We start from the raw sequence: 14,410 nt of genomic DNA on the forward strand, positions 1-14,410 counted from the left end.
CGGTCCAGAGTGTGTACACGCAGTGGCAGACGGTCGAGCTGGGTTTCTCCCTTGCCTGGCGTTCTTTGGGTCCGGTCCTCCAGAGCGGTGCGTATAAAGTTGCAAACTTCACAGAAAGAGCAACACAGTCGTGCAGCACGTCCTTTTCAGGACGGCGCTCCGACTGTGCGTTTCTGGATGCGGTGGTTTCCTGTCCTCGGATGATGGGCACGGGCACTGCGTTTCATGTCTGGGGGTCCAGCATGTTAATGCGCTGCTCGCGGGCAGTTCATGTCGTCATTGCGATGCCATGACTGTTGCGCAAGATCGCGGTTAGCCTTTGCAAAAGGGTGAACCATCCCAGTTGTCCCCTGCTCTGCAGCGGGCACTCGGGCAGATCTGAGGGTTTCAGCGAGAGATAATCCGTCGCCCACGGGCCCGCGGACCTCCCGCTCCTCTAAGCGCTCCATCCAAGCTTCGGGCGGGGGAAGCGATCCGTCTAACAGATGGTAGCCCTTACGCCCGATGACACCGGAGACCAGACGTCCACCGCGGCATCGGAGGGTGGGCTTTCATTGTCCGATGATGATCCAGACCCGCTCGCCCCCTTCGGGCTGGTGAGCGCTGTCACTACGGATCCTGAAACGGACATGTTAGCCGTGCTTTCCCGGGCTGCTTCGGCCGTGGGTTGGAGATGGTTTATCCCCCAGCTCCGCGGCCGGACCGACTAGAGGGGCGTTACCTTCTTCCCGGAGGTGCACAGTAGGCTCACGCGGTCTTGTAAAGCACTTTTTTCTGCTCGTGCTGCGTGTTCCTCCACCCTAACCACTCTTGACGGTGAAACAGCCAGGGGGTATGTGGCGATTCCTCAGGTTGAGTGCGCGATGGCGGTAAATCCGCGCGGCGCCTCTTCTTGGCGGGGTCCGCCTCGTCTCCCATCCAAAGCCTGTAAGTTATCTACCTCCCTCGGAGCTAGAGCTTACATAGCTGCGGGCCAGGCTGCTTCCGCCTTGCATGCGATAGCCACCTACTAGCGCTACCAAGCGCAGGCGCTGGCCGAGCTGCACGAGGGTGGGTCCAACCCAGGCTTACGAGCTTCGCACCGCCGCCGACTTAGCTCTTCGGACTACTGAGTCCGCTGCGTGTGCGTTGGGGAGGACGATGTCCACATTAGTGGTCCAGGAGCGCCACCCCTGGCTGATATGCGCAAAGTCGACAAAGTCCGCTTTCTTGACTTCCCCATATCCCCAGCCAGGTTCGGCGACACTGTCTGTGAATTCACCCAGGAATTCAAGGCGGTGAGAGCAGTTGGTGGGTGATGTCTTATCGGCGGTCCGTAGCCCGCTCCGCCCGCCGTGCCATTCATACCTGCTCCTCGCCGAAGGCGCCCGCCTACGAGAGCTGCTCCGCCCCCGCACACGCCTCAGGCGAAGCGAGCGCGTCGGGCACCTCGGAAGCAGGCAGCCCCCCTGCCCAGAACGCCGCTAAGTCCGGCAACGGACCGCGAAGCGCCCCTGGGACAGGCCATCTGGAGAAGAGGGAACTTGCTCTTTCCACGCTGGAGGGCGGGGCCCCATTTCCAACGGCACTTTTTACTGCCATGAAAACATTATGAAAGGGCACTTTTCACTTCCCCAGATGTGACAGCCCGAAATCTGCCAGTCTGGGACGCTATGCTTTCTAGCTTGCAGATTCGGTGCGTTTCGCCAGTGGCTCACGAGCGCTGGGAGGACGGTCTCCTTTCTCCCACCCCTCGAGCCTCCCCTCTGGAGCTCGGGTTTGGAGTGAGAGCAAATATCTCACCTCCAGCTTTTCCGTGGGACCCGCGAGCTTCCCGGATCAGCACACCCACTCCGCGCTGCCCCACTGCTGGTACGTCAGCGATTGTAGCGATGAGTCCATTAGCGAGAGCTCTGCCTGCCTGGTTAGCGCGGGCCAGCTCTTCGCGGTGGCTCATACGCACAATCAGACTCGGCTATGCGATTCAGGTCGCGAAACGGCCCCCCAAGTCACGGGTGTGTATTCACCAGGGTCAGCCCCCTGTCCGCCCCTGTCTTGCGAGAGGAGATTGCTGTCCTCCTGGCGAAGGATGCAATCGAGCCGCTCCCTCCAGCCGAGATGGAGAGCGGGTTTTACAGCCCACGCTTCATCGTGCCCAAAAAGAGCGGTGGGTCACGGCCAATCCTAGATCTGCGCGTTTTGAACCGCTGCCTGCACAAGCTGCCGTTCAGAATGCTCACGCAGAAGCGCATCCTCCGGTGCGTTCGTCCTCTGGGTTGGTCTGCAGCATTAGACCTGATGGACGCGTATTTCCATGTCTCCACTCTTCCTCGCCACCGACAGTTTCTGCGGTTTGCGTTTGAAGGTCGAGCTTGGCAATACAAAGCCCTCCCCTTCGGGCTCTCTCTGTCTCCGCGGGTCCTCACCAAGCCCGCGGAGGGTGCCTCAGCGCCCCCTTCGGCTCGCGGGCATCTGCATACTCAATTTCTTTACGACTGGCTGATTTTGCCCTCTCTCGGAGCAGTTGATTATGCACAGAGACAAAGTGCTCTGGCACTTCCACCTGTGGGGGTTTCAGGTCAACCGAGAAAAGAGCAAACTCGCCCCCGTGCAGAGGATCTCTTCTCTCGGGCTGGAGCTGGACTCGGTCACCATGGCAGCGCGCCTCCCCGGAGAGCGCGCTCAGCTGATGCTGTACTGTCTGAGAGAGCTCGACAGTAAAATAGTGGTCCCACTGAAACTATTTCAGAGGCTCCTGGGGCATATGGCATCCGCAGCCGCTTCATGCCGCTCGGATTATTCTATATGAGACCACTTCAGCACTGGCTTCACGATCGAGTCCCCAGACGCGCATGGCACGCGCGCGCACACCGAGTCTCTGTTACTGCGCTGTGTCGCCGCGCCCTCAGCCCTTGGAGCGACCCCTCGTTCCTACAGGCCTGGGTGTCTCTAGAACAGGCGTCCAGTCTTGTTGTCGTTTCAGCAGACACTTCCAACACGGGCTGGGGGGCTGTGCGTTGCGGGCATGCGGCTGCGGACCTGTGGAAAGGTACCCAGTTGCATTGGCATATCGCCTGGAGCTGTTGGCAGTGTTCCTCGCTCTCCACCGTTTTTTTCCGGTGCTGGAGCGGCAACACGTGCTGGTCAGGACGGACAGTACGGCGGCGGTGGCGTATATCAGCCGTATAGGGGGTATGCGCTCTCGCCGCATGTCTCAGCTCGCCCGCCGTCTGCTCCTCTGGAGTCATCCGCGGCTGAAATCGCTGCACACCATTCATATTCAGGCAAGCTCAACCGTGCAGCCGATGCGCTCTCACGGCAGCCTTGCGTCCTGGAGAATGGAGACTCCACCCCGAGTCTGTTCAGCTGATATGGGCGCGATTCGGGGAAGCCCAGATCGTTCTGTTGCTTCCCCCGAGATCGCTCATTGCTAGTTGTTCTTTCCCTGACCGAGTGCTCTCGGCACGGATGCACTGGCTTACAGCTGGCCTCGGGGCACGCGCAAATACGCGTTTCCCCCAGTGAGCCTGCTCGCGCAGTTACTGTGCAAGGTCAGGAAGAGGACGAGGAACAGGTTGCTGGTTGCGCCCCTCTGGCTCAACCGGACCTGGATGTCAGAGCTCTCCCTCGCGATAGCCCTCCCCTGGCAGTCCCTTCGAGAGAGCACCTACTCTCTCAGGGACAGGGCACCACCTGGCACCCTCGCCGATCTTTGAAGAGATTTTTACGCGAGGAAGACTTAGGTAACCTCCGATTGCGGTGGCTAATACCGTCACTCGGGCTAGAGCCCCCTCCCCGAGCGCGCCTATGCCCTGACGTGGAGTCTATTCACTGAATGGTGTGTCTCTCGCTGAGAAGACCCCCGTAATTTGCCAGATCAGCGTTGTGCTTTCTTTACGCCGAGAGAAGTTGGAGAGCAGGCTGTCGCCCTCCACACTCAAGGTTACGTGGCTGCCATCTCCGCTCTCATAACGCGGTGGCAGGCAGCACCGTGGGAACGCATAACCTCATCATCCGGTTCCTCAGGGGCGTTAAGCGAATTAATCCACCCCGCCCCCTCTCATGCCCTCTTAGGATCTCGCCCTCGCTACACAAGCCGCGTCAGATCCCTTCGATCCTCGACTCAGTATCTTTCTGTCCCTGAAGACAGCTCTGCTGGTCGCGTTGATATCGATTAGAGGGTCGGGGACCCGGAGGCATTTTTCGGTCAGTGACTCGTGCCTGTAATTGGGCTGGCTTCTCTCACGTCCTGAGACCCCGCCCGCGATATGTGCCCAAGGTTCCTACCACTCCGTTTTAATACGAGGTAGTGAGCCTGCAAGCGCTGCCCTCGGAGGAGGCAGACCCAGCCCTTCTTTATTGTCCAGTTCGCGTTTGCGTATTATCCGGACCGCACTCAGAGTTTAGATCATCTGAGCAGCTCTTCGTCTGTTATAACGGTCGGCAGCAGGGAAGTGCCGTACCGAAATAAGTTCCCACTAGATTGTGGATGCCTTTCTTTCACTATCAGAGCCGAGATAAGCCGCGTCCCCCGAGAGCGCGTGCGCACTCCACTCGGAGTTTCGCATCCTCTCGAGCGCGCGCACGCGGCGCCCCTCTAACAGACTTCTGTAGAGCTGCGGGCTGGGTGACACCCAACACATTTGCAAGGTTTTACAATCTGCGAGTGGAGCCGGTTTCCTCAAGGGTATTAGGTAACCCTTGGTGATTGAGGAAACAATTCGGTAGGGTGTTGAAACACGCTTGCTGCGCCATTTTCCCTAACACGGAGATACGTGCGCCTTTTTATCTGTCAGTAAAGTTCCCCGTCAGGTGAGCCCTGCAGATTCCTCCGTGGCCCCCAGCACTGACTCAGCGGAGGAGTCACTTGCTGGCCCACTACGTTGTAGGTCTGCCCGCTGGTCAGCCCGCGTTTTGGGTAAAGGTGCCTGCTATGCGTGATCCCCACTAGGCGATCCCATATGCTTATTCCGCCACGGTTAAGTCCCCCCCCCGGGCGGACCCGTGTCTTCCCTCCCCGCTAACCACTCTTTTGCTATGCGTACTCCCCCTTTTTAGGGCTAGTCCATATGTAAATTCTGCCATCTATCCCCCCTTGGGTAACGGATGGCCTCCGCAGCGTCCTCCCTATCGGGATTGCACGCTTCCCAACGTACTGTCGTATTTCCTAGAATTATCTAGATGCTCACGACTTCCCAAAAAATATATCTAAATCCGTAAAACTTCTGTTGAAGTAGGATAAATTAGGGCCAGGGACACGTTGGAGGACCGCGCCCCCCCATGATGCGGGTGCGTCACGCTTGCTTGACTATCTCCTCATCGGGGGTGTTGGTAAGGTGCAGTCATTATGGCGCTTTCAATGGGCTCCCAATGCGTGGATTTTACAAATCAAATCCACTTATAGTGCTGAAGTTCCCCCCGAAGGGGAACGTTCGAGGTTACTAAAGTAACCCTTCGTTCCCCGAGGAGGGGAACGGAAGCACTATACTCCGTCGCCATAATGACTGTCCCTTAGCTGTTGAAAGTCTCTTCAGCTTAAAAAGGATAGCGTCTGCTGGCGCCAGGTGAGCTTATATACTCAGTTGATTGCTTATGCCGCTCACCTGCGCAGGCTTGCGCTGCCAATTCATTCTTAATTGGCCCGTTCAATACTCTTTCAGACGAGTAGCTTCTGAACCGAACCTCCCCAATGCGTGGATTTTACAAATCAAATCCACTTATAGTGCTTCCGTTCCCCTCCTCGGGGAACGAAGGGTTACTTTAGTAACCTCGAACGTTTCTTCATAACAAGTAAATTGCCTTATACAGAATGATCCTAAAAACAGTGTCAACATTACATGGATTATATATATTGTACCCTAGAAAAATAAATATACACTTGTATTTTGAGCACAGTGTAAGTACCAGAAGATCAATATGAGCTGATATGAGAACTAGTGCAAGACTGATTCTTGAAACAAGAAGCAAAAGAGAAAATCAACATCGTTTTTTTTTTTTTTTTTTGAGGTTTACCAAAATACATTTTCATAAACACTGAAACATATGATATTGATGTACTGACAGCATCTAAAATGTTAGTTAATAATGTACGAGTAACTTTACAGGCTTACAAATGAATCATTTTGAAACATATATATCATTTTAAAGAGTTATATTATTTCCATGAAATAGAGGATCCATCTTATTATCTTCATGATATAAATATTCTTAATACAAATTAGCTTCCTAATTTGTTGTTTTTTCTTGCTGTTAATATGTAACAATGTTTATTTTAAACACTTCAATACTTTAAAATTGTATGTTTCAGCGTCTGTCAAATGTAGTCGTACATAAATGCTGTGGTAAAAGAAAATTTGCTGTTAATTTAGATACCCGCCAATAATATATATATATATATATATATATATATATATATATATATATATATATATATATATATATATATATATATATATATATATATATATATATATAAATACATAGAGAGAGAGAGAGAGAGAGAGAGAGAACATTTTATTTATACATTTCTGTCTGGTTCTTGAATCTGATTGGTTGATAGCCGTGCAATATTCTGCCAGTAACAGCATTCTACCATCTCTTCACCCTTCTGTATTACTCTGCCCAGATACAGCAATAGGCAAAGGACACTCTACAGTTTGACAAATATTCCTGCTGTTGGGCAACATAATGTACTTTTGATGCTTTTTTAGGCAAGAATGTAGTTGTTTAGATTGCAACTATGTAGTTTATTGATAAGGGTAGTGCCTATTTTAAATATTTATAATTTCTGAGAGACAGCGCATTGGTGGCCATTAGCTTGCTATACTGAACGAACCAAAGACAGTTAACGTTGTCTATTCACAAGATGGCGACAGGACAGAATGTCATGAATGTCAATGGTACTATCAGCACTATCAGGCCATGTCCACACTAATACGTTTTTGTTTAAAACTGCATATTTTTCTCCTCATTTTAATGTCATTGTTAGGAAACGAAAACATATCTTTTTGAAAACGCTGTCTAAAGGGATATATCTGAAAACACCATTTTGTGTGGACTGTGAAAACTGAGCATTTTGAAAACAATGACACATTTTAGTCATGTGATTTAGTCATGCGACCAATTCAACACGTGGATTGCATTGCAAAGCGGATGTTTTAAATGCTGTTAATTTTGACAGCTTTATTACAGTTTAATGATGAAAAAAAAAAAAAAAAAAAAAAATATATATATATATATATATATATATATATATAGTAGGAGAGTTTTTATTTGTTTGCTTTTCCTCTTATCTTTTTATATAATAAATATATAAATAAATTAACAGCAAACTTTTAGGGGAACTATACCTTTGAGACAAACACACTTTTTATGTATTGTGCTTTTATTTTTGTCACAACTTAAGATGATTTTTCTGCCACATAAACTATGAAGTAAATGCTTATATTTTTTTATTTTATTCATTTTAAATGATTCAAATTAAAAGTAAAAAAAAACAAATTATAAATACAAAATTAAATAAAAACTATTATACAATAAATAGCATTAAAATCAATTTGACACATCTAGTTGCGTCATTAATTTACTGAAGATTTGTTAATGATTTAAACATAGTACACATCATTTTTTCTATATCACATGGTATTAATGCGAAATGAATTATAGGCAAGTAAAAGCACTCAAGAATCAGCAATAAATTATGGAAAACAGATCCTAACATTGGCATAAAAGCCCACAGAAACATTTAGTCTATTTGGATTTTGTTCTTTGATTGGAATCCACTTTGAAGAGGTAAAGAGCAATTAATTGCACATTACAGTACAAAGCACTGATTAAAAATAGACTCTTTAATGAACATTAACACACATACACACACACACACACACACACACACGCACACGCACACACACACGCACACACACACACACACACACACACACCCCACACACCCATACATGCATACACAGAAAAAGCACTCAATCTGAGAGAGATTTAGACAGAAAAAAAGAAGAGTAGAAGTGAGCGAAGGTGGACTTGATGTAGAGACTCTTGCTTTGCCGGAAAATGAGAAGAGAAACTCTGAAAAAGAATAACAGAAAAAGTCAGAGGTCAGAAAGCATGCGAACAGCATTTATGAAGGACAAAATTCTGCTATTTGACCTGAATAAAGATACAGGAAACTTTAGAAATATTAAGTGGCCTGGAAGCCAATTGTACATTTTATTATCATCCTGAGGTTTGGGCATGTAAATTATGATTAGTGGTCAGACTTAAAGTTTTAATTATGTGCAAGCCTGAGTTTGGAACAGAAGTGGTTCATTAATCACCAAACTAGGCGATCCATAAAAGGCCATAGCTCATCTCTTTCATCTCAAATTACCCTTATTCACACTGCAAACAAGAAACCTTTAAGTAAATGAGAGTTACTGAAGCATTATTCCCTGTCACTGTATGCTTGTTGTCCAACATCACACATGAGTTTCAACTTTTATGGTATAGTTCAGTGGTTCTCAACCATGTTCCTGGAGGACCAATAACACTGCATGTTTTGTATGTCTCCTTTGTCTGTCACACCCATTACAGGTCTCTTGATATCTGCTAATGAGCTAAATCAGGTGTGTGTGGTTAGGAGACAAGGAAAATTTGAAGAGCTGGTGGTCCTTCAGGAACATGGTTGAGACCCACAGGTATAGTTGACCTGTTTGCCAGCACTCAGTTTTGGGGATTTACACCTACCTAGCTTAAAAAAGAACAACAGATTTTGACCCAGTGAGCTATAAACATAGGTATCATTAGAAAGAAGAGACTTTGAGCTTTACTATGGTCCATGTAGAAAGTTTCATGCTAAAAAAAAATATGAAAGGTTGTAAATTATGAAGTAACGAGAAAGAAAAAGGCTGAGAAGTTAAAATAAAAGAATACTTATGTTATACTTTATATACTCATAAAGTCTATATATTTAATCTTTTTAGGAAAATGATCTTTTTAGGCATTTTACAACACTCTTAAAAGTTAAACAGTTGAGTATCTCCATTTTTGAAATTAAACCAAATTTAGGTAAAAACCCAAACAATAATAATGGAATGACACGAGATGAATGTACTAAACTACTGAAACGTATTTAATACTTCATATAACTTCATATAAAAGGCCTTTTTTTCTGGTGATGGCAGCTTAAAGACGCCACGGTCATACACTAAAAACAGAGCGGCACCTATTTCAAACGGCGGCGGTACATGCTGCGGCGTTAATAACCACTTTGAACTCTCACCTACTGTATGTGGAGAATGAAGTCACATGAATTGCTCAGTTGTTAGTTTTTCACAGACTCAACAGTGTAAAAATCTTGATGGTTCTGTGGGTCTCGTCTATCAAATCTGATCTTTAATTTGGATTCTCTAATTGGATTCAAGTCAGGTGATTGGCTGGGCCATTCTACAGCTTGATTTTCTTTCACTGAAAGCACTTAAGAGTTTTCTAGGTTATGTTTTGGATCATTGTCTTCCTTGTCTACCTTTGTTTCATTTTTATCCTCCTGATAATGTAGATATTGGACAGAAACAGTGAAAATTAATTTAATTGAAAATTATTTAATGACGAAGGGCAGAGGGTTGCTGAAGAACTACTGAGAGATTTCAGCTGCTGTCTGGGCTTTCACTCCCTTTCTATACCTTTCTTTCTATGTTTCAATGTTTCAGTGTTCAATACTTTTTTCCTGTGTCATTTCATTTTATTACACAAAACTAAATTTGTAAACTAATTAGATTAGTTTTCTTTTCATTTATGGATTTCTTTGGTTGTTACCAACATTTGGTGAAAATTTCAAGTCAACAGCATCTTTAGAAATACGTTTTCTGATAAAAATGGTGACAAGTTGAATATTATTAGAATATTATTAGATACAATTATATATATATATATTTTTATTATTATTAAAATCAGTGGATAGGTTTGCCCATATTTTACCCAATGTTGGGTTATGCATTCAAATGTGTGCACTGAACTTCATTTTTTTTTACTTCTTTTTACCAAAAGAAAACAGGGGAGGACTTTGAAATGCACTTTAAAAGAAAAAAAAAAAGAAAAAACAGGTCAGTGAAAGAAAACTCATCTGATTTCTTTTATAAAGCATGTAAAAGCAAGCCTTGTTTGTGTGACTTTTTAAAAATACATGACTTGTCGTCATCAGCAGTCGCAGTCCATCTGTCCAAATGGATATCAACGATTCACTAAGCAACTAACAAATGTGAATGAATCAGCTATTACATAACTTGGTCTTAGCGTCGTCAGTCACTGCTTGAAAACGTCACTAATCCCGCTGTCAGCTCAAACAGCTGGATTTACACCCCGCATCCTCTAAAGTGCTCCATTTCAGCCTCTGTCCTCTGGGTCTTTTTTTCCCTCAGACTCATTTCACCCACAGAGCCCGAGGCTTCCAGGTCACGTCAGCAGGGTCTGAACAGTAAGTTTGATCTGAAATGACCTGTCTCTGGCCGTCTGGGTCTGCAGGGCTGATCTGAGGCCAGGGTTGACACACACGACAACTCACAACCCAACAATAAAATGAGAGTGAAGGGCACTGAAGCCTTTTGATCTGCTTCTCTACCTGCCTTCAGCTCTCCAGCCAAGTAGAGCACATTCACATCCACACACACACACACACACACACGTACGCATGCATGCACGCAAATAAGGCCAATAAAAGAACATAAAAAAGAATAGACAGAAAATAAAGGTATTTTCTCTTTATATTTATTTATTGTTATTAGTTTGAAAATGTCCGCATACCTGATGCAAGCAAAGATGTTTGGAAAAATCCAACCTATTTCAGGATGCATTTGCTGAATTTTTTTTTATTGTTGTTAAACTTGTAAACAAATAAATGGGATATGGCAATTTATGAAATGTTTCCTTCTTAATATTTTTTTATTAATCTTGTGATTGCAAAACATAATTTCCACATTTTTTTTTGTTTATTTTTTGTTTCTAAGGTTCTAAGGTTGTTTATAAGGTTACATCTAACATTTTTGTCAAAACTGAGTTATTCACATGTTCTTATTTGTTATTCGGATTTTCTTATTTGTGATATTTTTTTTAAGTTGTTTATATTTTAAGTCTTTTTATTTAAAAGCAAAAAAGGTTTTATCCAAAAGGTCAAACTCTAGCTTGAGTACCTCGCGCTCGAGGACCAATTAGGATCAGCTTTCTTTGTTATTCCAACAGACATTTTTCAGTGTTTAATAAACCTTGTTAAACAACTTCTCAATTTCTCACTGTCTGTTTTCTTTTAAAGTCTTTAAATTAATTAACGGGGTCTTAAAACAATAAATATTACCCTATTAATAACATATAATTAACAACTGCACTGTCCAAAATACAGTATTTGCCAATGCCTTGTATGCTTAATTTGAATATATATATATATATATATATATATATATATATATATATATATATATATATATATATATATATATATATATATATATATATATATACCCATATTCACTAAGAAATTGATAAAAATGTATTTTCCGAAATTGGGTGTCCTCGATTATGCTGAGCACTGTACCTTTAAACTAAGGTAATCCTGATTTTTTTCTGATGTACATTCATTTCACCATGAGGGACTTCATTCCAATTCCCTTCACAATATGCGCTATTTTAATGCCACATAAATGTTTGCGTTCTCATAATTGTTGTTGCCACACTCTGTGATTTGCAATATTATTTCAAAAACAGTCAGATACGTGTGACTAAGCGTCTCATATGAATTGCTGTAATATCAAGAACAACAACAAAATAAATGTCAAGCGATGATTGTGTGGAGGAGAGGCGGAGGTTTTTAATGTGTGTGTGTGTGAATCAGGATGAAATAACGAGCGGGAGCAGCAGACAGAGAAGTGACAGATGAGCATTATGTGAACGTCTGACAGAAAGGGCTCTGAAACGTCCATCAGTTCTGATGTCACTGTCGCCTCTGTGTGGGAGTCTTGGCTGAGGACATGAAACAGAGACAGAGCGGGAGTGAGCAGGCCAGTAAGGATGCTTATTTTAGTGCATTTTGCCTCGTGGAGACTTTTGGAAAAGCGGCAAACCAGACCAGACTCCAGAGTTGTGCTTCAGTGAAGAGGAACTAAAATGCTGATGTTTGAAAATGGTGTGGCTGCTCACATTTCCTCTCTGTTTGGCTCATCTGCATCAGTGCATCTCCATCCCATGTTTTGTTGCACATTTCAGATGACATGCCCACTAGAGGGTGTTGTCAACATTTTTGTGAATCTGAAATTTGTTACTTGAGATACATTTAGCTGTACATTTCAGATACAATATCATTACCTAGTGAACTAGTGACCTAAAACCAACTCATAGTGTCTTCAAAAGCAAGCATGAGAGAAAAATTATGATTCACCAAACTTGAAACCAAACTCTGCATCACAACTACAACACTGTACACAATGAACTACCAAGCAAACTGACCACACCAGAAAAGTAGTCCATTTTTAGATAGACAGACATGTTAAGTTATTTGTTTGATGTTGTGCAAGAACTGCATGCAAAAGTCTGTGAAATACTCGTTATTCATTCTACTGCTTCCATTTACCTAGACACTGCAGTCAAACTTATGCTGAAGTACATTTTTTGTGGTAATAGAACGTATTTTCAATGAGCCTGTGTTGAACATTCCTCCTGTAAAACAACACACCAACAAATCCAGGAAATCTGTACAGACCCCCTCCCCATAGAACAAGTCAGCAAAGATTTACAATTGCCTAATTTGACTGGAATGTGAGGCTTTCTTTATACGCCATTCTAATAAGTGTTTTATGTATTATTTATAAAAAATGGAAGGATGATTTTTTCTCAAAATTACTTATATTTTAATTAAATTATATTTTTTTTATATTCTCAAACTTCTATCTTGTTCCGTTCTGAATACAGGTAATATTTAAAGTAGGGTGATAAATTTGTATCGGTATTTATTGGCCAAACACTATTGTCAATATTGATAATAAAAAAAAGTTTGGTATGAAGTTTCTGTTTGAAGACTATAGTTTTATTAAATGTGGTTGCTTAGCGCGTGCCTTGGAAACAATGGCAATAAGCTTAGGGTGTTAGTTTGTCACTTGCATGACGTGCATATAGGAGCGACCCGCATATGTTGTGCAAGCGGCGCATATTTTCCAGGCACACCTTGAAAACCTCTCAACTTTACCAATGCTGTGAGCACACTGCAATTTACCTAAGTACAACTAACCAATCTGCTTCACACTTTTTATGGAATATACACATTTCAGTAATAACAGCAGACTGATTACCTCAGACAAACAAGCACATCCAAACACTATAATGCTTTTTACTTTTCTCCATAAACTTGCATTGGAGCTGCAACAATGGTTTGTCCATTTATCAGTGCAAAGTGCATAAAATAGTGAAGGAAAACACGCACTCTCGCCTATGTAGTCATTCAACTTCACAATTTGTAATGTTGCAGTATGTACTTGAATAATGATGGCTGGTTCCTTTACTTGAAAGCTCAAATTTGATAAATTAGTTTTTTTACTGTATCATCATCATCAATTGAATTATTATTCACACCTTTAAGCTATCTTTGATTTTTTGGCATTTGCAGTTTACTATTACACACACTTTGTAACTTTTCATTCATCAAGTATAAGAGTCTCTTTAACACTTGTGTTTTTTTTTTTATAAAATATATTTTCTTTTAAAGAGATCAGATTTTTGTTTTTGACAATTAAAACTATTTGCTTTATTAAATAAAATGGTAAAAAAAAATCATAATATACCTAAATGGATTGTTAAAAAACATTAAACAATTATCGATACCAAACGATATGAAACATTAAATTCTATTTATAAATTTTTTGCAATATCACCCAGCCCTAATTTATGGGGTACCTATGAAGCAAAATCAACTTTTGGAAGCTGTTGGGACAGAAATGTGTGTTAAAATAGTATTTCCTCAGTTATAATGGACTTTTTTTGTTTGTTTTTTAATTGCTGACAATAAAATAAGATCCAAATCCCAACGATTTTAAGGCCCACCACAACATGACATACATAAGCAATGCGTTTTCCAAACGCAATCTCATGGCAATTTTTGACTTTTTGATTTAGTGGCTAATTCGTATGAATTCATAAAATTTAATTCATACAATTTAGTAGGATTTGCTCATCACCCAATGATGGATGGGTTTAGGGGCAGGTTTGGGTGCCACGACTCCTTTTTAAAATTTTACATTTTCATACGACTGAACTCATACAAATTCGTCCAAATTAGCCACTAAACGGACAAAATGTAAAATACTTGCGGTTTCTCGCAAGATTATGTTTGTTTTCTCCACCCACCTCAGTATTAACACAAATATTTATGTCCACAGGACAGAATTTGTAAAGAAACTGGGATTAA

General features: G+C 43.0%; 1 protein-coding gene across 8 annotated transcripts in view; it reads right to left on the bottom strand.

Annotated features, from left to right (window-relative positions):
* The window catches only part of tsnare1 (T-SNARE Domain Containing 1), a 506,388-nt gene that overhangs the window by 178,811 nt on the left and 313,167 nt on the right, over positions 1 to 14,410 (bottom strand). For 2 of the 8 annotated variants that reach the window (XM_087284984.1, XM_087284979.1), the window contains one exon: positions 7,346 to 8,058. The exons of 5 other annotated variants lie outside the window; for them this stretch is intronic. The gene's annotated coding sequence lies outside the window, so the exon portion shown is untranslated. Of the gene's footprint in view, positions 1 to 7,345; positions 8,059 to 14,410 lie in introns of those variants that run through there. One more of the 8 variants, NM_001442444.1, reaches the window with a different exon arrangement.

The sequence above is a fragment of the Danio rerio genome, chromosome 16 (assembly GCF_052040795.2).
Source record: "Danio rerio strain M-AB ecotype USA chromosome 16, GRCz13ab, whole genome shotgun sequence".
NCBI lineage: Eukaryota > Metazoa > Chordata > Actinopteri > Cypriniformes > Danionidae > Danio > Danio rerio.